At 35.0% G+C, this 26,214-nt stretch overlaps 1 pseudogene; it reads right to left on the reverse strand.

Annotated features, from left to right (window-relative positions):
• Positions 1-18,549: 18,549 nt before the first annotated feature.
• LOC120130593 lies at positions 18,550-19,935 on the reverse strand (annotated as a pseudogene).
• Between the last annotated feature and the right edge of the window lie 6,279 nt (positions 19,936-26,214).

Below are 26,214 nucleotides of genomic sequence, written 5' to 3' on the forward strand. Positions count from 1 at the left end.
GACTTCGAGGGTCGAATAAATCCTGCTTGGAGCAACTCATCCAACTGTTTCCTCAACTCTGCCAACTCCGGAGGACTCATCCGATATGGGCATTTCGCAGGAGGTTTTACTCCCGGAATTAATTCAATCTCATGGTTCACCAACCGTCTAGGGGGCAACTCTTTCGGCAATTCACCCGGCATTACATCCTCAAAGTCTCTCAGCACTTCTTGAACATTCCTGGGCACCATGCCAAGATTGTCATCCTCTTTGGAAATTGGAAAGACTAAGAAGGAGGGCTCCCCCTTTTTCACCCCTCTCTTAAATTGGATAGCGGACAATATCTTCTTCCCAGGACGAGGGAGAATCGTAGCTGGTACCACACATGGCTGCTCCCCCATGAACATTAAACAACTTGATGCCGGAACAGGAATCACCTGGGATGCCATCATAAAATCGAGCCCTAATACCACGTCAAAATCATCCATATGGGAAACAGTGAAATCTACACTTCCTTCCCAAGACCCAAGCTTGATACTGACCCTCTTCACACCTCCACATATCATTGAAGCGACAGAGTTAACTGCTTTCATTTGTCCCACCTCCTTGGTGACAATTAACTTACATCTCTCTGCTTCCTCAGGAGAGATAAACGTATCTGTGGCCCCTGTGTCGACTAGAGCTTTAGAGGTTTTCCCATTTACTGAGATGTCCACATACATCAATCCCCTCTCTGGTTCTTTCCTCAAGTTACTCAACTGAGACTGTAATGCAGTTATGAATCGGATGGAGCCCATTCTAGCCGGCTCAGGCTCAGTATCTCCCATCGGAGCGTTCACTCTTTCTCCGTCCTTTGTTGTTGCTACCATGGTATTAAAAGCACTTCGTTGTGGACACTCTGCAACCCGATGAGGTCCATTGCAAAGAAAACACCTTAACGAGGGTCTATTCCCTCCATTGCTCGATCCAGGACCAGTAGGGACTTTATTTTGAGCTGGGTCCCTTCCAGGGACTCTTCTATTTGCTCCCCAACTCGATGTCTTTTCCCCTCGAGCCAACTTGTTCCCACTAACCTGTTGGGTGTTAGCTCCACTCACATATTGGGAGCCAAATTGGAACAATCACAAAAAATAGCTATGGATCGAATCTTGCAAAATCATACAAGTATGGTTGACCAAATTGTGGAAAATTTGTTAGAAAAAAAGGTAAAGAAAATGATTCCTCAAATGTAGATGAATATACACTTTGCATTCTAACGCAATCAAACAAAATTCTATAACCAGGACAGCCTGGTAAAACAAATCCAGTCTATACAACCTAGTAAAGCCCCAAGAAGAGACACACCAAGTCCTAAATAGTTAATCTGCTAAACCTCAAGCGGCGAAGCGAGCACCATTGACGAGCCATCTCGACTTGATCTTCATCCCACGCAACTTCAGACTAACTAACTAATTAACTATTTTCACAAGATCAGTCACAGAAATCGTCACTCTCAAAAATACCTTCGGTTACGCTTCTTCCAAATACATGCGATGCAACAGTTTTAAGATAATTTCAACAAAATAGAAAGCAAAGATTTACCCTTCAGAGATTGACTCGCGAGTCACGACCCCAATCCAACACTTTACGCTACTGGTGACAGTCTCAAAATGGTACTCCACACGGTCTTAGAAAAACAACAATAAAAAAAAAAGTGATTCCCAGTTTTTTGTTCAACCGAAACACAGCTCATAAGTACCATCCACAACAATCCCAGGAGAAATGAGCCTATTTTTTGTGAGAAGTCTGTTAATGGAAGCCATCGAAGCAATGGTGGAACACTTGGGAATATGACCTGAATGGCAGACAAACCGATCTCAAGGCACTTTCACTTTAGTCTCTCTGAACTCATTCCAGATGCCACGAGAAGAAGAGAATGAAAGTCCTAAAAGCAGCTGAATGCCCGCAGCCTTTCTCCGAAGATGGACCAAGCACCTCCAAGTCTAACTACATCTCTGAGAAATAGAACAAGTCCCAAAAAAATTATTCTTAATGATATAAGCGTGAACCCGGACCACCCAGACAGAACCATCATTAGCTAGCACCTTCATAATCAAGTCAATCATGTAAGTTATATTCCAAGACTTAAGACTCTTAAGACCAGGGCCTCCCAACTTTGGGAGCACATATTTGAGATCAATTAATCCATACCCCTTTAGCTGTTACATCTTCAGCCTTCCAAAAATAACTCGAAGAAAGCTAATTGTTTTGGTTCATCTTTATTTATTTATAATTTTCTAAAATTCCTTCATTTAATTTGTTCCAGTTTAATTTGCATGAATTATAGCTTGGGCATTGCGATGAGGTATATATATTTAGCAAGTCAAATATTTTATATTTTTATCATATTATTATAGGATAAACTACATAAATGGTCCTCCGACTATAGGATACTAGTTCATAGACTATTTATATGTTCCAAACTCGTCATTTTTTTTAAATGTGATATGATAAAATTTGATTCCAAAATTTCAAACGACTATCATATCCTAGTCATCATTTTAACGTTCAATTTTAATCGACCTGCAATTTTTAATGGAAAAGGACGAGTTTGAAACATAATGAATATTCAAGTAACTATTTTGTAACTTTTAATAGTCAATGAACTCAGCAAAACAACACTCTATAGTTATAAGATCATTTTATAGCTTTTAATAGCTCAAAGACTTAATAAAAAATATCCTATAGTTAGGGGCCATTTCTGTACTTTACCCATTATTGTAAAGGCTTAAACTAAAAAAATACTTAAACTATGTTATTTTTTGCATTAAGTACGTAAACTATTTTTTGTCAAACTAGGTATTTAAACTATTATTTGTAATCACTTTAAGTGTTTTAACTATTTTTTTTATCAAAATAAGTCCCTAAATTATATCATTTTTTGTTTTAAACCCCTAAAATATTTTTTTTATCAAAACAAGTACCTAATTTTTTATGACATGCAAATATCTTATTGATCAAAAAGTATTTGTCTAACTAAAAAATATTATGACTTAAAATAATTAAATATAATAATTAAGTTATCTAATTTGACCAAAAAGTATCTAAAGTAAAAAAGAGAGACAAATTTAAGTACTTATTTTTTACTTTAAACCTATTATAAAAATTTGATGTCAATTTTTTTTGTTTTTAAATTTTTTGATTACGTGATGAAAGTAACAAAATAATTAATATCAACATTCTTATACAGATCATGATTTTTTGATAAATATTAAAATTCAAAATTAAATGAACAAAATAATATTTGAGAATTAAAAAAAATGTATAGAATCTTTCTTTTAAAAAAAATTAAAAAAAAAAGAGACTACAGTAATAAAATTAAAGGGGCAAAGAAATGCCAATGGGCTTATATTTTATTGGACAAAATATTCATGTGATTCTTATGAGCAAAAAACAAATGAAATAAAGTAGATGGTCGAAGTCTCGGATCAATTTAACGATGAGGATCGGTGCGGTAAATGTAACCCCCCAACACCAATGAACGATCTTAAAACATTCACATTGCTTGTTCCCAGCTCACCCTCAAGAATATCTGATCCGATTGATTCGGTATGTTGACTCGATGACCCGAATTAAAAAAAGACCTAGTAACTCTTTTAAAAATTACCCGACCGGGTCGAGTGCCAACCCGTATTTTTTATGTGTAGTTGGATTGAGTTTGAGTCGAATTTTTTTTATAATTAGGTACCCGACCTGACCCGGTAGTTATATATATATTAGTTTAAATTATATTTTTACTCTAGGTTGTTTACTATTTTTACCTTAAAATTAAATTATATCCCTAATTTTTTTATATATTTGTATTATGTATTTTTAAGTTTTACATTTTTCAAAGAAGTTTTTACTAATTTATCAATATGAGATTCGGGAAAAATAATGAACGACATTGATATTTTTAATGTTCTTTTGAAAATAAAATTTAATATATATATTGTTTATCCTTAAAACGAACTTCAAATCACTAACTTTTGTCCGTGGATTGTATATTATGAATTTTTAAATTTTTTATGTATTTCATATGTGATTTAAAAAATAAATTAAAAGTATAAAAATATATATATGAATCTAATACTTGTGACCTAAAAATAAAAAATACTCAAATTTTATGAATACTCGACTATCGAGTATCTAAACTTAATAAGCTGAATTACGGACCAACAAATATATTACCCAAATAACCGGTACCCGAAAATACGGGTACCCTATTTTAAACACCGTACTCACATCTACCAGATTCTGGTTACTATAATATATATACCAGGTTAATTACACCACAACGCTACTATATTTTGTATTTTAAATTGGCCTCTAAAGTTCAAAATCTTTTAATTCGGTTTTCTCATCTCTATTACGTAGGAGCAATTTTATTGGATTTGATGACTACTTGAGTAGACCCTTTTTCGTTTTTTCAACTCATACAAAGAAACAATCTGTTTTTTTCTTGCAAATTTTCCACCTTCAAATACTTCTAAAAATCAAATGAAGATTCACTCTTGATTTTGGGGTTTAGATATATACATGATTTTCTTTTGATTCGTGTTTCCTGGTGCTGAAACTGAAATACAGTGTGGTTTTGGTACTAATTTTTGCCTCTGGAATGTTTGTAGATTTAACTGGAAGTGATCTATTTGAGCGTTTACAAGAGGCTTCAATCCCAAGAGGATTGGGATTCGGTGCCAACAGTAGAAGCACACAATATTTATTGGTCCAAAAATCAATAAAACATAAGCCCAATTTCATAAAACCAGCCATTTAGGCCTTGGGCCGAATGTTCAAAATCTAAACAGTGACTCGACAGTTCCAAAATTGGACCAGACAGGAGACCATGAAAGAAAAACAATGATTGTATTTAACTAATATGGTATGATGTGAAATGACACTCAAATTCAGTTGGTAGAGCACAAGACTTTTAATCTTGTGGTCATGAGATCGAATTCTACAGAAAACATTTCATAATTCAAAGATCTCTATGAAAATTGCTCACAATATGATATTGGACAACATGAAAAAAGATCAGCTAATAATATTTATAATATGGTATGATGTGAAAGATGTGACTCCACATAGCGTACGTTGTTACGTTGAAAGATAATGGTACACTTCAAATTTGTTTTTTCCTTGACCTGCTCTGTCTCCGTTGCGTCCAAATTTCCACACCTGTTACTGGGGCAATGTCGGTCGTATCATTATCCCCATTAATACAAAACGAAGGAAAATTTTATTTTGATGTACAAAAAACAAAAAAAGAAAGAGAAAGTGAACCTTTGTTTTCTTTTGGGGTTTAAGATATGCTGAAGCTTTAGCCTTTTGTTAAACATTTTTTAAATAAGGTTACCCTGACTCACAAGTCAAAAGCCAAGTATTAATTAAACATTTTTGGCAAAAGAAAACATTTCATCGAATAAAACGGTAGAGCTTGTAACACTGATTTAATAAAAACCTTCTTCCCCTTTGTGACAACGATCGAGTACTCCATGATTTAATTCTAGACCAGAATTTGTCCTTTAAGGATATAAAGGCTTGCTTTTAACTACGTCTGACAATTACTGGAAGACCCAAATACCTTTTAAGATTTGCAGTACTAACTACTTCCATTATCCTGCGAACATCTTCCCTATTCGAATATCACAAATTAGACTCGAGTTCTTGACATACACTCGTAGAATATCCTTCAGTTCCCCGCCACCCTTGCTATCGGTTCCCTAAATATAACACAATCATCCGTAAACAAAAGATGAGTGACATATGGAGCATACCTGTTTATTTGGACCCCCTTCAACGAATCTATTTTTGTTGCTCGCCTTAGGAGAAATGAGAGTTCGTTGCTGCATATCAAGAATAAGTACGTATGAGAGGATCACCTTGTCTCAAACCACGTTGAAGATGGAATTGTTCGCCCATTTGACCATTTATTACCACCGCATATGACACCGTAGAGATGCATCTATCAATTAGGTTTATCCAATAGGGAGAAAAAACTACTTTTTCCATTATCCACGAAACAAACTTCCACTCCACCCTATCATAGGTTTTGCTCATATCAAGTTTCAATGCAAAATAACTTATTCTTCTTGTTCTTTTCTTCAAGAAAGAGTGAAGAATTTCATAGGTCGTAATTATGTTGTCAGTGATCAATCTCTCTGGTACAAACGCACTCTGAGCTTCGTCTATACAAATGTGTGGATACTCCTTCATACGATGAACAAGCATCTTCATCTATTCAATCTTGTAAATTACATTACACAAACTGATTGATCTAAACTATATCATTTGAGTTGGGTTTTGCGCCTTTGGGGTCAAAACAATATGTTTTTGGTTGATCACTGTCATATCTTCGCTGCCATTTATTAGATCCACGCAAAACTTTATGACTTCCAGCCCCACAACATGCCAGAACCTTTGGTAAAATACTGCACCCAAACCATTTTCTCCTGACGCTTTCAAATAGATCATCACCTTTATTGCTTTAGTAACATCGTTATATGAGAGAGGTTTTTAAGGTTGTTCATTTCCATAGTGATCCGCTTTTTAACTTCCACAAATAGTGCCTCATCAAAACTTGTCCAGTTTGATTCGAACAGTTGCACAAAGTATTCTTTAGCAATGTTTTGGATAAGCATCTCATCCTTTCATTTCTTGCCATCTTCATCCATCATTGACCTGATCCGATTTTTCTTCTTTCTTTGTGACGCATTTCTATGAAAAAAAACTTGCACTATTATCCTTATGTTTCAACCAGCTTTTCATTGCCCTCTGCTCCCAATACAGCTCTGTCTTATCAGCTTCCATATTTAGTTGTAGTTTAACCTCTGTAATGTCTCCTAAAGTCTCATCTATGGGGTCCAACTACATCAATTCATCTAGTCGCCCTCGTAAGTCCTTATCCGTTATACCTCTCTCCTGCCTGATTTTTTGAAACCAATTCTTCAGACCTTCCTTCATGCGCTCTAATTTTTTCGGAATTGATCCTGTAGTCGTTATCCAAATCTTCGCAACCTCCTCCTCACATGAATCCTCCATTAGCCAAGCTGCTTCAAATTTAAAGTGCCAATGTCTACCTTTTAGTTTCTCTCACACCATATCAAGTAATAATAGGCAATGATCTGAAAAAGAGTGTAATAAGTGAGCTAATTTATGGTGTAGAAATAAATTCCGCCAACATGAACTCGTCACTCTGTCCAATCTCTTGCGAATATTATTTTCTTCTCTTCGACCTCTCTCCCAAGTCTACTAGTATCCGTGATAGCCCACACCAGTCATATCACACTCTTCTAAAGCTCTTTGAAAGTCTTTCATCTGTCTCTCGCTCCGATCAAGTCCTTATTTTTCAAACGAAAACAGTTTCTCGTTAAAATCTCCAATGATTATCCAAGGGAGTTCGAATCATCTGCCAGCTGACATAACAAGTCCCAAGATTGCCATCTTCAATATGTGATATCGAATAGGAAAACAGAATAAGATTATACGAACCCCTCCAAGCCATGCATAGCCCACCACTACTCTCCCTATCGTCCAATTCAATCCCACTAGAAAAATTCAACGATCTTCTTTCTTCATTCGTGTCTTTTTTAGTTTTGTTTCTGAGAAAAAAAACTACATATGGGTTAATGTCTCGCAACATGTAACGGAGACGATTAACCGTTCAACGCTGGCTTAATCCCCAGACATTCCAACTTAAGAGTTTTATTACATTCGGCTGGCTTAAATCTGCAGGCTTGCCGATATCAAGTTGTTTACATTCTTGGAATCAAGTTTTGTTGAACTTGAAACTGTTGAATGTGTCTGTCTCTTCAATCCCTCATCTTTCTCCAATAGTTCTTCTTCCTCCACTCCCGTCATGTCCATATCTGAACTATGTCCATTACTCGATTTATTTTCTTTTCTACTCGAGAACTGTTGCAGTATAGGATTCACCCACTCCATTACACTCTTTGTTAGGAAAATAAACCGAGTACAAGTAATTTCCCTATAACCAGATTAGTGAGAATGCGAAATAAAAGCGGAAAAATAATACCCGAAAATTGATAACGGAGTTCAGCCAATTGTGCTTACGTCTCCGGGCTGCTGCAGATCTTTTACTAAGAGAGAAAATTTACAGGTGTTTACAAAACACTCACTACTCACAAGAAAGCTCTCTAGTATAGGAAGAAAGAAATGTTTTGGGATGATTTTGAAGCTAAATGGGTAAGGGTATTTATAGTAGAAACTTAGGGACTAATCTTTGAAAATACCCTAAAGTGCAATGACTAAAGTGAATTTACCCATTCCTATTTTCAACAAACATCTACCAAAATTTTACCAAACTTTGAAAAACATTTTTCAAAGAAACATTTACCAAACTTTGAAAAAACATTTTCCAAAGTTGGTTACCAAACTTTGAAACTTTTAACAATCTCCCACTTGAAGACTGATTTTAATATGTCTTCACACCTCGATCAATGCAGCAGCATGTCTGGTCTTGTTATTCTAGCATGCCAACTGAAGCTGAACACAACTTCAGTTTGTCCGTAGTCACCGTCTTTGTCAACATGTCTGCCGGATTTTGAGCTCCACTAATCTTTTCAAGTTTCAAAATCCCATCTTCCAGAAGAGACCGGATAAAATGATATCTCAATTGTATGTGCTTTGTCCTGGAATGAAAAGACGGATTCTTTGCTAGATGGATAGCACTTTGACTGTCGCAATACAAGATATTGTTTTCTTGTTTCTTGCCTAACTCTTCCAAGAAACTTTGGAGCCAAACCATCTCCTTGCTGGCTTCCGTAACAGCGACATATTCTGCTTCAGTTGTGGAGAGAGCAACTATCTTCTGTAGTTGAGAAACCCAACTCACTGCAGTTCCTCCTAGAGTATAGACATACCCTGTAGTGCTCCTTCTGATGTCGACATTTCCGGCTAAGTCAGCATCTACATAGCCTGTCAGTATCATATCTCCACCTTTGAAACAAAGTGCTTTGTTTGTGGTACCCCGAAGATATCTGAGGATCCATTTGACTGCTTCCCAGTGTACCTTGCCCGGATTATTCATGTACCTGCTAACAGCTCCCACTGCATGAGCAATATCTGGTCTGGTACAAACCATGGCATACATCAGACTTCCAATTGCTGAGGCATACGGCACCTTCACCATGTGTGCACGTTCTTCCTCCGTCTTTGGTGATTGGTCTTTGGAGAGTCTGAAATGAACACCTAAAGGTGTACTTACTGGTTTAGCATCTTGCATGTTGAACCTGGAGAGTACTTTGTTGATGTACTCAGCCTGCGATAACATCAAAGTCCCCGACTTTGTGTCTCTCTTGATCCTCATCCCAAGAATCTGCTTTGCAGCGCCCAGATCCTTCATAGCAAACTGCTTCGACAATTTTTGCTTCAAGTTTATGATCTCTTGCATGTTTGAGCCTGCAACGAGCATGTCATCAACGTACAACAATAAAATAATGAAACTATTGTCGAACCTCTTGATGTAGCAACAATGATCTGCTTGGCATCTGGTAAAACCACTGCTACTCATGAAACTATCGAACTTCTTGTACCACTGTCTAGGAGCTTGTTTTAAACCATACAAGCTCTTCTTCAACCTGCATGCCATGTTTTTCTTTCCTGACTCTATGAAGCCTTCTGGCTGCCTCATATAGATCTCTTCCTCCAAATCACCATGAAGGAAAGCTGTCTTTACATCTAACTGCTCGAGATGTAAATTCTCCGCAACTACAATTTTCAACACCAGTCTGATTGTAGACAGTTTTACGACTGGAGAGAAAATTTCATTGTAGTCAATACCTTCTTTTTGCTGAAAACCTTTGACAACCAATCTTGCTTTGTAGCGTTTTCTCCCATCATGTTCTTCTTTGATCCTGTAAATCCACTTGTTATGGAGCGCTTTCTTGCCTGGTGGTAATTCAGCTAATTCCCACGTCTGATTTGACATAAGCGAGTCCATCTCATCTTTCATGGAAGACTCCCACTTGACTGAATCCTCCACCTGCATTGCTTCATCATAGCACTCTGGTTCACCATTGTCAGTCAGCAACAAATAGTGCAAAGAAGGCGAATACCGTTGGGTTGGTTTAGGAATTCTGGAGGAGCGTCTCAGTTCTGGTGTATGTGGTTCTTCTTGAACTGCTTCAGGATTGATCTGAACATCATTTCCAGAAATATCCTCGAACTCAGCAAATTCCTTTGTTTCAGCTTCGGTATTACTTGATTCTGCGGTTGACCTATCTTTGTACATCACATTTTCATTGAAAATGACGTCTCTCTGCTGATGATTTTTCGATTTTCGTAGTCCCAAAACCGGTAACCGAACTCATCACCACCGTAACCAACAAAGACGCATTTGTTGGACTTGGCATCAAGTTTACTTCTTTCAGCAGAGTTTATGTGTACATAAAACAACCAAACACTCTTAAGTGTGAAAGGTTTATTTCTTTCTTGCTCCAAGCTTCCTCTGGTATTCCGCCATCCAAAGGAACTGAGGGCCCACGGTTGATCAGGTAAGCTGCAGTGTTGATAGCTTCAGCCCATAGAAATTTGGGCAATCCGGCATGTATCCTCATGCTTCTGGCACGTTCATTCAGAGTTCTGTTCATGCGCTCTGCTACGCCATTCTGCTGCGGTGTTATGGGAACTGTTGTCTCCATCTTGATCCCATTGTTTGCGCAGAAATCTCTGAAACTACTGTCTCTGTACTCTCCTCCATTGTCAGACCTCAACCGCTTGACTTTCAAACCAGTCTCATTTTCCACCATGGCCTTCCATTTTCTGAAGGTATCAAAGACTTCTGATTTCTTCTTCAGAAAATAAACCCACACCTTCCTTGTTGAATCATCGATGAAGGTGACATAATATAGTGAGCCTGCAAGAGATGGAACAGGGGATGGTCCCCATACATCAGTATGAACCAATTCTAACCTTTCTGCCTTGGGAGTCTTGCCAATCTTTGTAAAACTGACTTTCTTTTGTTTTCCAAAGATGCAATCCTCGCATAGTCCGACATCTACATTCTTTAGATCCGGTAGCTTCCCTTTTGACAGAAGTATCTTCATTCCTTTCTCGCTCATATGGCCGAGCCTTTGGTGCCATAGGTTTGATTTTCCATCAGCATCTGCTACTGCAATGATATTCTCTAAATTGGAGGTTACATAGAGAGTACCAGTCTTCTTACCACGAGCAATGACGAGTGCTCCTTTGGTAATCTTCCATTCACAGCCTGAAAAGGTTGTGCTATATCCTTCTCCATCAAGCTGTCCAACAGAAATCAGATTTCTTTTGAGGCCAGGAATATGTCTCACTCCTGTCAGCTTCCAGGTAGTCTGGTTTGGCAACTTTAGTCGGATGTCTCCTTTTCCGACGATCTTTAAGGTTTCATCATCAGCAAGATGAACCTTCCCAAAATCACCACTGACATAGTTCTCCATGATTTCTTGGCATGGGGTGGAGTGGAAAGATGCCCCTGAATCCAAGATCCATGATTCAATCGGACTGTTGACGCTTAGAATCATGGCATCACCTGTCTCCTCTGTCACGTTGGCAGATTCCTGTGCACCGGTATCTTTCTTCAGTGCTCGGCAATCTCTTTTAAAGTGACCTTTCTTGCCACAATTATAACAGGTAAAATCTTTCTTTCCCGTTTTAGATTTTTCCCGTCTGGATTTTGATCTGCCACGATTTGAATATCTTTCTGAAGTTCTTCCTCTAGACTCCGTGTGCAAGGCTGAGGAGGTTGATGCTTCACCCGATTCTCTCCGTCGAATTTCTTCACTCAGTACCAGATCCCGAACATCGTCGAATTTTAATTTGTTGTTTCCCGACGAACTGCTGACTGCTGTAACAGTAGCATTCCAACTGTCTGGTAGAGATGATAAGAGAATTAAAGCTCGAACTTCATCATCGAACTCAATTTCCACTGAACTCAACTGGGTTGTGATTGTGTTGAGTTCATTTAGGTGTTGTGCCACCGATGCCCCTTCCGTCATCCGCAAATTGAATAATCGCCTCATCAAATGAACTTTGTTTGAGGCCGATGGCTTCTCGTACATACTGGAGAGAGCCGCCATAAGACCCGCCGTGGTCTTTTCCTTTGCTATGTTAAAAGCAACATTGCGGGATAACGTCAGTCGGATAACTCCGAGGGCTTGTCTGTCGAGAAGAGCCCAATCTTCATCCTTCATGCCCTCTGGTTGCTTTCCTGAGAGAGGTTGATATAGATTTTTCTGGTACAAAAAATCTTCAATCTGCATCTTCCAAAAGCCAAAGTCCGCACCATCGAACTTTTCAATTTTCACCTTCCCTTCGTCTGCAGCCATCGCTCCCACTCGAATCTGGCTTCGTTTGGATCGTTTCTGACAATTCTTGCGAATCACTGTGTATTAGAACACCACCGTCGACAAACTCGTATCGCCGACCGAATTTCACTATTCACGAAATTCACTATTCACGTTAATAGTAATGAATAGTAACCTCGCAGAAAATTTGACAAAATTCACAACCAAAAGCTCTGATTACCAGTTGTTAGGAAAATAAACCGAGTACAAGTAATTTCCCTATAACCAGATTAGTGAGAATGCGAAATAAAAGCGGAAAAATAATACCCGAAAATTGATAACGGAGTTCAGCCAATTGTGCTTACGTCTCCGGGCTGCTGCAGATCTTTTACTAAGAGAGAAAATTTACAGGTGTTTACAAAACACTCACTACTCACAAGAAAGCTCTCTAGTATAGGAAGAAAGAAATGTTTTGGGATGATTTTGAAGCTAAATGGGTAAGGGTATTTATAGTAGAAACTTAGGGACTAATCTTTGAAAATACCCTAAAGTGCAATGACTAAAGTGAATTTACCCATTCCTATTTTCAACAAACATCTACCAAAATTTTACCAAACTTTGAAAAACATTTTTCAAAGAAACATTTACCAAACTTTGAAAAAACATTTTCCAAAGTTGGTTACCAAACTTTGAAACTTTTAACACTCTTTGCCTCCTTATTACCTCTGTTCATCTCTCCTAAGACTTGGGAGCCAGCATGAGCAATGGCCATCTTGGTTGATCTCACTTCTTCCATTCGACATTGTTCACTACCACTCATATCTGATGTTGTTATGATCTCATTTCGAATCCACGGACCGACTTGAAAAGCTTGGATCTTGGTAGAGCTTTTAGCGAAGCATCCCATTGGGGAACGAGCATAGATTTATCCTTCACCAATCTAATTTGACAAAAACCATCTCAATGCTCTAATTTTCCACACACACAGAATTTCATAATGAAAAGAAACATAGCTGAATTTACCATTTGCAGACGAGTTTTTTCTTCCTTTTGAGAGGGTAGCACACATCAATTCTCACTCTTGCCCTCGTGCTTCCTTTGTAACCTATAGATACTGCTTTCGTGTCATACAATAGGAATTTGCCAACGGAATTTCCTAGTTGTCTCACTATAGGTTCCGAAATATAACCTGTTGGCAATCATTAAATTGAACCCAAAAATTAATTGTGTGAAGGGGTATTGATTTTGGGTCTTCTCCTTGTTCTAACTTGTGGAAAACCAGAATATGGCAATTAAAGTACCACGGGCCATCGTTCTTAATTCTTTCAACATCCCCGTCACGGTGTAGACGAAAGAGATACCTTCCTTCTCCCAACTCGATAAAAGAAATCCCACCAATTGGTCTCCATACATTCACCATCATCGTTTGCATCACTTGAAAATTTATCAAACTAGATGTAAGAAAAATCCCTACAAGACAATTTTCGAAAGTAAGTCCTCCCACCTTGTCCTGTTGATCTAACGATATGGCTTCCTCCTTTCCATCTCAATATTAAGCTCTTCCAACGTACACTCCAATTCCGCCATTGATGAATAACACTGATAGTTTACTGTTAGAAAACGATTTGATCTATCCGAAGTTGCAAGGCAAAAAACCTTAACACAGCCAAGCGACCGAGAGAGAAAATAACACTGATAGTTTGTTGTTAGAAAATGATTTGATCTATCGGAAGTTTCAAGGCAATTTTCGATTTTTTTTTTTTTGAGAAACAAAAAAGAACATAATGTGAACATGAAGAGAACTTGTTCACTCAAGAGAACCTTTTCACACTAAACATATATTAATTAATTAATCAATCATTATTAGGTTGAATTAAGCATGCTTAAATGAAAACAACCGTAATTGGAAGTTGGGAACTACTTGCCTAACCTACTTTTGCCCACTTGAACCCCACCCTTGTTGGAGTGATTTAAGACTAATCAACATTGTCAACGTATATGCTTTAATTATTAAATGCATTTTAAAGACATTGATTAAGTGGATAATTCATAATTAAAATCAACAATAAGGATATTACAAAAATTAAATTTGGGGTATCTATTTTGTCTTCAACTTTAAAACTTAAAAACAATCGAAAAGCTTTTGAAGTTGTTGGTTCATTGCATCAACCTCAATAGTATCAAAAAATAAATAACAAAAACAAACAGTGTATTTCGACAAGCCTTTGCCCACTTTCGCAATTACCCATCAATTCTTTGTACTTTCATGTCTGCTTAGACTGCTTTGATGTTACAATTTGGAGCCTTCGAATGTAGTCCTTTCTGTGTGAAACTAAAAGGATGTGAGGGTAAAAGCTAGCACATGTTGTTGGTAATAAAAAAAATGATAAACCATGTATTTAGTATATAAAGTGTCACATGTGATTTGTTTTAGTATTTAAATTTTTAAAATTTTTAAACTCATACTTAACGTTTAGTTTTTATTTTATTTAATATATAGTTGTTAAAAGCTTAACACGTTTTGCACCTAAACTATTAATTTTGGTTTGTTTTAATACCTAAATTTTCAAAAAAATAAAACTTAACGTTAAATTTTGAATTAGATACTAAAATGAAATAAAAACTAAAGTTTGTAAAGGAGGTGTAATAAAATGAAACAAAAAATAAACTTTATATATGATTTTGAAAAAAATAAAAATTTAATTACTAAAACAAACTAAAACTAATGGTTTAGTTACTAAACGTATAATTTACCCTTATCTTGTGTTTTTACGTTATCGTTTTAACCTTTATTGGATTTTAAAGGCCATAAAGATGAATAAAAATTAAGATTAAAATAATTATTTTAAAATTCAGATATAAAAAATATCATTGAATTTTTAAAATACTGTTTTTATCATTACAATTTGGATAATGTTTAGTGATATTAAATTCAAATACTAAAGAATCAATTGCTTTCCTTTCCCCACAAGATAAATGTTGGATTATATGACTTTGTCGACAAAAACACGTCTTTACTGTCGAATTTCATAATCACATAGCAATAAATCAAGAACAATGGCACACAACTTTTCCAAAAAATAATTCAATTCTATCTATTTGTACGTAATATTTCGCACGTTTTTTTTAACGTAGGTTACTTATATTTTTATTTTGTCTACTTTTATTCATTAATTTAAAATAGCATAATATATAGTCACTTTAGTTTTTATTTAAGATATGGCTTTCAAGAGTTAACTACTGTTAAATGTTTTGGTATAATCAAAATTTAGTCTATGTTACTTATATATTCTCTCAATTTAGTCTTACTTTTAATAAATTAGAATAAATTTAATCTCCCAATCAAATGATGTCACATGTAACTGGTATCACGTGTCGTGCCACGTGTCATCACTCGATTGGAGGATTAAATTTATTTTAATTTATTAAAAGTATGACTAAATTGAGATAATATATAAGTAATAATTATTAAATTTATAATTATACCAAAACACCACATCACTTAATCTATTAACTGCTAACGATAGTTAACCTTTTAACATACATAAAATATTTACATAAAACAATATATTATATATTTTATTATACCTAGGCATATTAAAAAAAATTAATTAGTTCAAACCGAATCACAATATGTCTTTAAAGTAAATTTAAAATCCACACTTAAATTTGATTGGATGCATTCAAAATCGAATTATTGTGTCTAAAAGTATGGGAAAAATTGAGTTTTGATTAAAATAATCCCAAGTCATCCAATACACAAAAATTACTCTTTAACAGCGACAGATGCTAGGAGTGGGTATACGGGCTACCATCCGTTTAGTCTGCGGGTTTTGATAGTGTGGGTTTAAATGGAGCGGTTTAAAAAGTCCGTAATCATAAACGGTTTTAAATTTTAAGGCTCACGGTCCGTCCATTTAACTCGCGAGTTAAACGGACTTACTCGCGGCCCGTTAAATAAAAATAATTTTAAATGTTTTAAATGCAAGAAAAAATAATGTTCTAACTTGCTACACCTTTAAAAATGATTCAATAACTTGAAAAGGAAGGTAGCACCGTCAAAAAAATAAATAATATTTAAATTTTATTTTAAATAACCGGAAATTATTATAAAATAATATTTTTTAAATTTTTTAAATCATTAATATATATATAACGATAAAATTACTTAAACTCAAATAAAAAAAATAATATTTACTTATATCACTAAATTAAAAAACAAATAAAACAATAATCACATTATATTTTTATAAAACACGATTATTCAATGCAATAATATGAAGACACAAAAGTGTCTGCAGCCAGAAATTTAAACAGAAAAATTCAACAAAGTTAAACATTATACAAATCTAACAAATTTTCTTTTGTAAAAGCATTTAAAAGTTAAAAAATATGTTTTCAATTTTTTCTTTTACTTTTCTTTCTTATTTTTAATCCAAATATTACGTGTCATGTGATATATTATTAGAATATCACGTGACTTTTTATAGTTTAAAAATAAAATGGATAGCATACTTCATGAAAAAAATATCAAAATTAAATATAAAAATCTTTAAATACCAAAGTGATAATGATATAAATTTTATAAGACTAAAATATTATATAAATCTTTTAATTTTTATTTTTTAAAATGAATAATAATTTGATATATTGTAAATGAAAAAAATATCAAGCAACGGTAGAATTATGACAAATACCCTAATAAATTTAAAGCTACAATGGTTATAAGTAATATCATATTTATAGGTAATTTATTTTTTTTTCTATAAAATTTTTTAAGTTTATTTTTTTAAAAATTTTATAAATTTTAAATTAAGTGAGCTATTACGGGTTCCGCGGGCTACCTGTGGTTATACCCATTAAACCCGCGAGTTTAACGGTCCGGACTAAAAAACTCATAATTTAAACGAGTTTTAATTTTTGATATCCAAAACCCGCACGGATCGCAGCTTAAACGGGTAACCCACGGGCCTTAGCCCATATACCCACCTCTAATAGATGCCCATTTTGGTCTAATAGAAACTATAGTTCTGTTGAATTTTTAACTAATCGTTTTTCAACACACCAACCAATGAACTTCCAACGCCTCATGATTCTTATGAATACTTAGGTGCGAAATCCCGTGAAGTTCAACTTTTACAATCCAATGTAGAGAAACCAGCTGTGCTTTGCCATTCATCACTCACTCTTTCCACCCTCTCAAGGCGTTTCTTTCATGCACAACCTATTGGCCGTCCCACATTATTTTTCCATTTAAGTAATGTTTCTTTAAATCCAATGATAGGATATATAAGTATTATTATAGTCTATTTTTATAGGGTAATTCAGAACTTTTAAATTACGACACACTCGCACGTGTAATTTTCGTAACTGTATATTTGATATGATATATTCGATTGTCTGCACGTATAAAATCTATAATTGTATTCATTCGTGTGCATAATCTAATATGATAAAATCAATCATCTACACGTGTTGCATCTTTAATTATATTCGAAGCTCGTATCAACATGTGTTGTATCTTTAATTGTATTCGAAGCTCGTATCATTCCGAATAAATAGATAAAGATAAGAACCTACAACCTTAACTACAAGTTACTCACACATGATGATCATGAGTTATGTTTTGTCTTTTTTGGGAGGGTTGGGGTTTGTTGTTATGAAGGAAAGGAAAGGAGATATCACAATCCTATAATCTCTTTTTCCCCTCTACATGGCCCATGGTTCCCAACCAAAACCAGAGAGAGGAAAAGACGAGCATCGAACAAAAAGATAAACACTTCAAATACTTCCTTTTCCTATCAATTTCAATCTTTTGTACCTTCCAAATATTAAAGAGCAGCTAAAAGCCAAATCTGCCATGTCAAAGCTCCCTAATTAATTAACACAGAAAAGGTTGTGAATTATGAGTATATCTCCTCAAATTATAATTTCTATTTATGATGATCTTGTCCATGTGATCCAAACTTAATTTCCCTTGGGTTTATATATTAATGGTGTATTAGGAATAGGTAGGATAATTGGGGAAGAATATTATCTTTAAAGGGATATTCTGATGAACAGAAGAAGATCTTAAAAGCTAAATCCATTTACAAAAACAAAATCCAAGGACCTAATATTATATATTATAAAAGAAAAACCCCCAGAGTATATTCATATTCTTCTGGTTTATACCAAAATACCCATATCTTTTCATTCCCTCTTTTTCTCATATCCCTAAGATTTAAAAGAGAATTAAAAATATATATACATATCATTTTGTATTTAGATTTTGCCCTTCTTTGGTTGTTAGACTTTAGACTTCAGAATTCCCTGGGGTCTACAAATATGGAAAGTCCAGGTGGTGATTTAGTCCAGTCACCGACATGCCCGTCACTGTAGTCTTCCCCAAGCCGTTTGATGCACCACAAATCTTCATCGCACGATAATTAACCAATTTGACCGCGGATGGCCCATCCCCTCCCAACCCGTACAGGAAATGTAAACCGAACGGCCTAAAAACCTCCGGAATCGACGGTAATCTCAAAAACGGCAGCAACCTGTCCAAAATCCTTGTCGTTTTGGCCAACGTTTTCCTCACCCTCGACGCCCCGCGAACTTCCAACCTGAACACGTCCTTGCAGTTCCAAACACTCAAAACCGCCCACGACTCTGGTGGGTCGGATAAAAACTTATCCGACCCGGTCCACGATCCTTGCGTGTAACAACACCCACGTGGCACGGCCAGGAAAGTCCCCAGACTGAGTCTATTACTGAGCACCGAATCAATGTCGCGTGGGAAGAACTCGGTGGTGGAGAAACGACGGCGGTAGAGTGACTCAGCGTCGGATGGGGAGAGCTTGATAAGGGTGACACGGTTGGAAACGCGGAGCCGGTGAGCGAAAACGGGGTTAACCAAAACCGAAGGAGTGCGGAACTTGGAGTAACCACATTTATCAGTGAAGAGATTAACGGAAGCTTGGTTGTCGTTTTCCGTTGCCAAGTAAGAATATTCAACGCCGTTTTGAACAAACCAGTCCTCCATTCTTCGTACGAGTTTTAAACCGATTCCCATTCTCCTGAGAAGAAATCCAAAAACCCAAATTAAAACCATTAATTACTATTGTTTTTAACGTATTAAATTTCAAAATTTTCGTCGGACAGCAAAAACCTGTGAGAAGGAGAGACCCTGAGGCCTAAAATGTAAGCGACTTTGGTGTAAATCGGTAGAGCTTCCGATGGATCACTGGTTCTGGTATTCCGAGAGAGCTTTCTGCCACAAGTTACGGTTTTTATGCAACCTCGAATCATCCCAGCTATTTCTTTCGTCGAGCTCAATTCAGCAACCTGTTTGATTACCGAAACGAAAGGCTAAAATGAGTGGTTTTTTTCTTCTTTAAAGGGTAATCATTTACGTAAAGAACAACTAGAATAAGACTTTAGTAATGAAGGAAAATAATACCAGCATTAGATAAGCAGGGGAGTGGCGAACCCGGCAAATAGGGTCACCCAAGAGGTCGGTAAAGAGAGAGAGTTTGCCGCTTGGGCCTACTTCGCAGCGTTTTTCGACTTCTTCTACGCTCGCTAAATCTTTCCTATCATCAAACTCTCGTACCACTATAACATACTCCTCGTCTCCCATTCTTTTTCACACTCACTGTGTATGTACTGAAAAATGGTGGGTTTTGGAGCAGTGGTGAACTAATCTTCGGGCTTGGAATCTTACAGGAAAGAGAAGGAAATTGAAGTATTTTCTTGGGTTCGTCTCTTTCTCTTTACTTAAAGATAGAAGAAACTGAGAAGTTAATGGCCAGAGCAACAATTGGTTTGGAGCTGCTTTTAAATACTGATTTTTCGTTGGATTTTTTTAAAATAAATATTTTTAAGAGAATAAAGAAATAAAGGGACTTTTACTCTATCACTAGAATCCCCGAACCCTTTCCTTTTCTTTTATGGTTTTTTTTATTTAATTCAGTGCTTTTAAAAGTCCCCATCTCTTCGTCGCTCGTCTTTCTGTCTGTCTATATATCCACTCTCTCTCTCTCTATAAAATTAGTAACAAAATATTATCATTTTTAAACAGGGCTAAAACGGGAGAGATAGTAAATCAAATGAAAGAAAAAGAATAATATTGGAAATTTTTATTATTAATAATCACAAAAAGAGTAGAACTGGAGATGGCGGCTGTGGCTGCGCAGTCTTATGAGTTTATTTTTAATTTTCTATTTATTTTCCTCTTTTTGGTTTTAATCATTTAATTTCTACGGATGGAGGCGTTACCATCATGACCCCATTTGCAATCATTTCGTTTACCCTTTCATCTCCCCATCCATTCATCCATCACCATCATCATTATTATACACATGATGAATATCATGACTATCTCTTCCACATACATAACCACTTTGTCATTTCACGGAAATGAATATTTTCTTCTTTATTTTCTTTTCTATTCAAATCTATTTGAAAATTTCAGAACAAAAAATAAAATATTTAAAATTTAATGCATCATACAATTGCTTAATAATGCTATTTATAAATCTGTTAATCAATGTTAGTAGTGAAGTGATAGTCTCAAATTTGATTAATTATATTTACAGGGTATGAGTATTCATTATTAATTGATTAAAAATTATAAATATATATTATTTTATTATCATTTTAAATTAATAAAAAATTAATTAATTACTATATATAATAATATAAATAAAATTATTATTACACTATATAAATAAATGAATTACTAAAATTTAAATGAGATAAATTTAAACTTAAACACTCAAAATTTGAAGGCTCTAACCTTTGTTAACAGTGTCATATTATAAATTATTTTCAATCGGCTAATTAAGCAGAAAAAGGACAACGTGGCGAGAAGGGAACCGTTAATCGCGGGGAGATGAGTCAAACCCTGAATATCGGCCGTTTGATTGAAGGGGAAAAACGGTTTTTATTTTTCATCAAAAGAATAACTGCAAATGCTGCTTCATCTACTGTTTCATATTAGGATTCAGTCAAGCACATTTTCATTTGTTAATCATGGTAATTGTTTGAATAATTTTAAATACAAGTAAAATTGTCTGAAAAGGAATTTTTTATTTAAGACGTTCAAGATTTTCTTGAGGGTTTAATCGACCTTAACTCTTGTTGATGGCAGCTAAAGAAACTGGATAATCAATGTCGATGTCTTAATCTAAAACATGTGCCAAAGCAACATATGAAAAGGCAAGAGATGCAAGAGTTGTACGAGGTTGAGTAGTTGGAAGTCGTCCTCTCATCCTGCCGCAAAGCAGAAGTCGTATGATAATTTCAACGGAAAGTCACATAAAAATTAGATTTTTTTCAATCATTATTTATATCACCTTAATTAAGAAAAAAAAAAAATCTCCAATGCTTTAAATCAAGGATATTTTTTTCAAAATTAATATCTATAATAAAAATGTCGATGTCTTAATCTCGAATGCTTAATAAAATTTTAAATCAAAAATATTAATATGTTCATGGAAGATATTTTTTAACTGTTGTTTAAAGTTTCACACAATATTTTTCATTAAATAAATATGTAGATTTTACATGCACACGTGTATGTCTCAATTCTGAGATTAAAATGTCATTGGACTACTGGTTAACAAACCTTATAATAACATAATGATTAACCTTAATCAGGAAGTTAAATATTTAATTTATTATTTTCACTCGGTCAAAAAATAATTAATAATTTTTTTGAATCACATTATTCGGTACTAGCTGTAACACCCTCACACTGATACGGGTGATCCAATCCAATCTGATCCCGGGTGATCCAATCGAATCCGATCCGGGGTGTCACATTAGGGCCACCGGAGCAACCCAGACTGAAAGTCTTGAAAAATGTAAATTTTTTGTTAATCCATTTAAAACTATAAAATAATTTATAGATAAAATACAAGTTCAGAATATCATTTATATATTAAAATTATAATTCAACAATATCTAGTAATAAAACAAGTTTCAGAATCGAATATAAAAACAGAACACAACCTACGTGCCCCCTAATCACATGCACCGCACTCTACAAGCAATGCTGACGGAACTCTTTTACTGATGTTGATAAAAACACATGATCAAATTCTTTAACCTAAAATAGTAAGTAGCAAAGTTTTGGGAAGCTCAGTAATACAGAACTATCTGATGAATGCAATAGGACATCGGGTATAAGATAAAACATAAATTTTCTTAACGATACAAACATCATCAGGTTCTAACGGTGAGTTCAATTTCATTAATTAATTTTTCAAGTAACAATCGAGAAACTTACAGTCTGAATGAAACGTTTTGAGAAACAGATTCATGAGACTTGAGAAGAAGTCTAGTGTGTTCCAACAAAACCAGAGGGAGTGTACTGATATTTTAAAATAGTAACAATTTAAAACTATTTTAATACCATAGTAATACCCTCCAACCGAACACCGAAATACAGTTCCCCATAACTGCATCCATAAGGACTTACCCTAGGCCCATTGGGCATATGAGCCAACCTAAGGAGTATCTTGGGGTCTGAGAGCCATCCCAAAAGTGTTACCTAGGGCCTAAGAGCATATCCGATGGAGTACCTTAGGGCCTTAGAGCCTACCTAAGGAAATACCTTAGGGCCTTAGAGCCTACCCAAGTATCACCTTAGGTTTGTAAGGATTTACCACCTTGATCAGAGCTGAACCTCCATACTCCAAAATCCTACCCATACAGTATCCAAATAAATCAGTTTATATAGTAAAAAGTAGATTTCATGATCCATAAATCTGACATGATTATATTTTTCGATGAAAACAGGTAACCAAATAGCACATATCATGTAGCCATAGTTCATAAACAGTAATTCAATACACCAATAAATTAAAATATCAAATAGTTAAAAGATTCAGTAAATCAGTAACTTCGGTACATCACATTTTAGAACAGATGAAACAAACATATAGCATATATGAAACACACTAGAGGATCCAATTATTTTCTGGAGGTATTTGGTATTTATCAAGTAGGGAAACACGAAACTTTTGTAAATTGATAGAATTTTAGAAATGAGATCCCTATTAAAAAGGGTTCGATAGCTAACGAATTAATCAATTATTCATAAAGCGATACATCATGATCATTTAGTATTTGGATATATCTGAAGGGTATTTAAGACTGTTGTATCATAATTACTTAAGATTCAAATATTCTGGGTTGATTTCGTCAATCAAATTCACAAGGGCATTTTAGTCATTTTGGATATATGAGATGTTTAAGTATATAACTCAATAACAGTAAAACGATGATTTGCATTATTCCATATATTTAATGAATTATCGGCTTCCGAGTCCAATCAAGCTAAACATTTCTCATCATTGTAATACTTAGTAAGACTCTAGTAGGAACACTTCAGGGGATATTGATTGTTTTCATATTAATTGCACTATGTGACAGAACAAATCCACCTTCACAAATCTTCAATGAACAGATTCCAGTGAGGCATAAATATATTCATGTGATAATTATTCTAACTCTCGAATCTTAACAGTAGCAAGCATGGTCGATAAGCATAGGTCGTGCTTTAACCTTTATGAGTGATACAAACTTTAATTTTATTAGTATTCCCAGAATTATCTAAAGATATTCCCTTATTCCAAGTCGTGGGGGGTATTTAAATAATTTAGAATCTTAAGTGTATATTAGTTATTTAGAGCTCAAGGGTACTTCGGTCATATCAGAGCTCGGAGTATTTTGATAAAGTTGAAGTTCATGGGTATTCTGGTTATTTTGGAGTTCAGGGGTATTTTGGTCGTTTCATTCAATCCAATCTTTCCATTTAATTCAATCAATTCATTTATTTCTATCATTTCGAACAATTCATACATAAAAAGTACTTCCATGGTGTTAGTCTTTAAGTACTTGCTCAGAAATTGGTAATTATAGGTTTTGAGCCTTTACGGAGGTTATGAACTAATTATCAATGATTCTCCTAACGAATCATGAAATTAATAGGTAAAACAATAATTTTATCATGTCGAAAACCAATCCTCATGTCAAATCCACTAACAAGAGCAATTCCATGTCATTTTTACATCTCAAGGGCAATTTTATAATTTCTTATCTGGGTATTTTTGGTATTACAACTTTTAACGGGGATAATTAGAATTTAAGGTTTATGTTGTTAATCGTTGCACTGATTAAATCACTAAACTTGGAATTATTTATTACAGGGCTTCTAATTTCTGATAGAGTCATCCAGTCTTATTAGTTTACATACTTTTTATTGTATTCAGATCTAGTTCATAGATGATTAACTACATAAATGTGACAAAATATATTCATCCATGCATTAACCAATACCAACATGTTCCATAAGCATGCAAAATGTAGTAATATATTACCTCGAATTTCAAGCCACGTCAGTTAACCAATTAAACTCCATTTGATCGCCCTCAAACTTTAATTCCACGTTCCATAATATCTTGGCTACATGGCAAAACCAATTACATTAGAAACAAAACTTAAACATGAAAAATCGTATTAAAGAGGGAGATAAAATATCAAAAAGTAGTTTACCGAGTTTGAATTTTGTAAAATGGACTTCAGATTCGGACTCAGGAAATCGAGAAACAAAAATATAACTTTTCAGAAATTTTGACTTTTTGGTCAAAGTTAACGGTCAAACAAGTCAAAGGTCAAAGTCAACGGATCAGATCGGTTCAAGTCAACTCAAACTGTTGTAAGAGGTTCCAAGACAGGGAAGGAGCCCCACGCACACGCAATGGCGCGTGGCAGCTCGTACGATAGCGACAGGGCTGAAGGAAAATGGTTGTACTCCCGAAGCATTCTCACACCAAAACAATCCCAAATCAACTCAAAAAATCATACCATAATCAAGCCAAACTCAATTAAAATGAATGAGCAAGGATCGAAAATGCTTACCAAATGTTGAACGGACAAAACAACGATGATGGAGTGATCCACCGGTTGGGTCTTGACCGAAATTGCATGCCGAGCTCGATAATGTAGGCGGTGTTGCGCTCGGGCAACAGAGGTGGTCGAAATCAACGATTTTTCATCTGCGAAAGTTTGGTTTTAGATGCGACTTTGAGTCATTCTCCAATACTAACAATGGTGTTTCTCAACAAGGTGGCAGCTAGGTTTCGTTCGCAGGTCACCGGTGAACACGACGGTGGTGACGGTGACAGCCACGACGGCCGAACGACGATGTATCAAAGGTAACGATAATGGGTGAAAGGTAAAAAGTTTGCCTTGGTGTTTCACGGGGGAGGGGTTGATTTTCACGCGGAGAGAGAGAGATTAAAAAGTTGGCCTAATATATTTAAAATATATCATATATTTCAGCATTTCAGCAATATATCATTAATTGCAGCCTAGTCTGAATGGTTAGGGCATAAGTTAAAAGATGTTGGTTCAAATCCTTAGAACCATAAGTCTTAATTTCTTGATTTTGTCATTTTTCTTTTTTACTGATCAAAGAATAATGGGTAAATTCAAGGCCAAATCCCTGAATTTTTCTTCAGTTATAGTTTAGTGTAATATTTTTACATAAAGTGCTAAATTATCATCAAATTTCATTAAGGAAATATCATTATTAACCCAAAAAAAAAAATTGGGGTGTGACACTAGTACTACAACGCGCTAGTTATAGTTTAGTTTTTTTTAAGTGACTGTTTAAAGGTACATGTTTCAATTATGATGAAAGTACTGATAATAATAAATTCGTTTCATTATTAATAGAAAAATAGTTTATTGAAAATGACCTAAAATTATTTAAGATTTAATTAATTTAAAATGAACAGTTGGGGGAGAAGGGAAAAAGAGAGGAAAGTAAGTAACAAGCCATGTGAAGTTAAAACCAAGTATCCTAAGCTTGGGAGTTATAAAATTATCTTTTTTTTTTAATATATTCATATACTTTTCATCGAGAAAATGTATATTAATA

Source organism: Hibiscus syriacus, unplaced genomic scaffold (assembly GCF_006381635.1).
Source record: "Hibiscus syriacus cultivar Baekdansim isolate YM2019G1 unplaced genomic scaffold, ASM638163v2 tig00110548_pilon, whole genome shotgun sequence".
NCBI classification, from domain to species: domain Eukaryota; kingdom Viridiplantae; phylum Streptophyta; class Magnoliopsida; order Malvales; family Malvaceae; genus Hibiscus; species Hibiscus syriacus.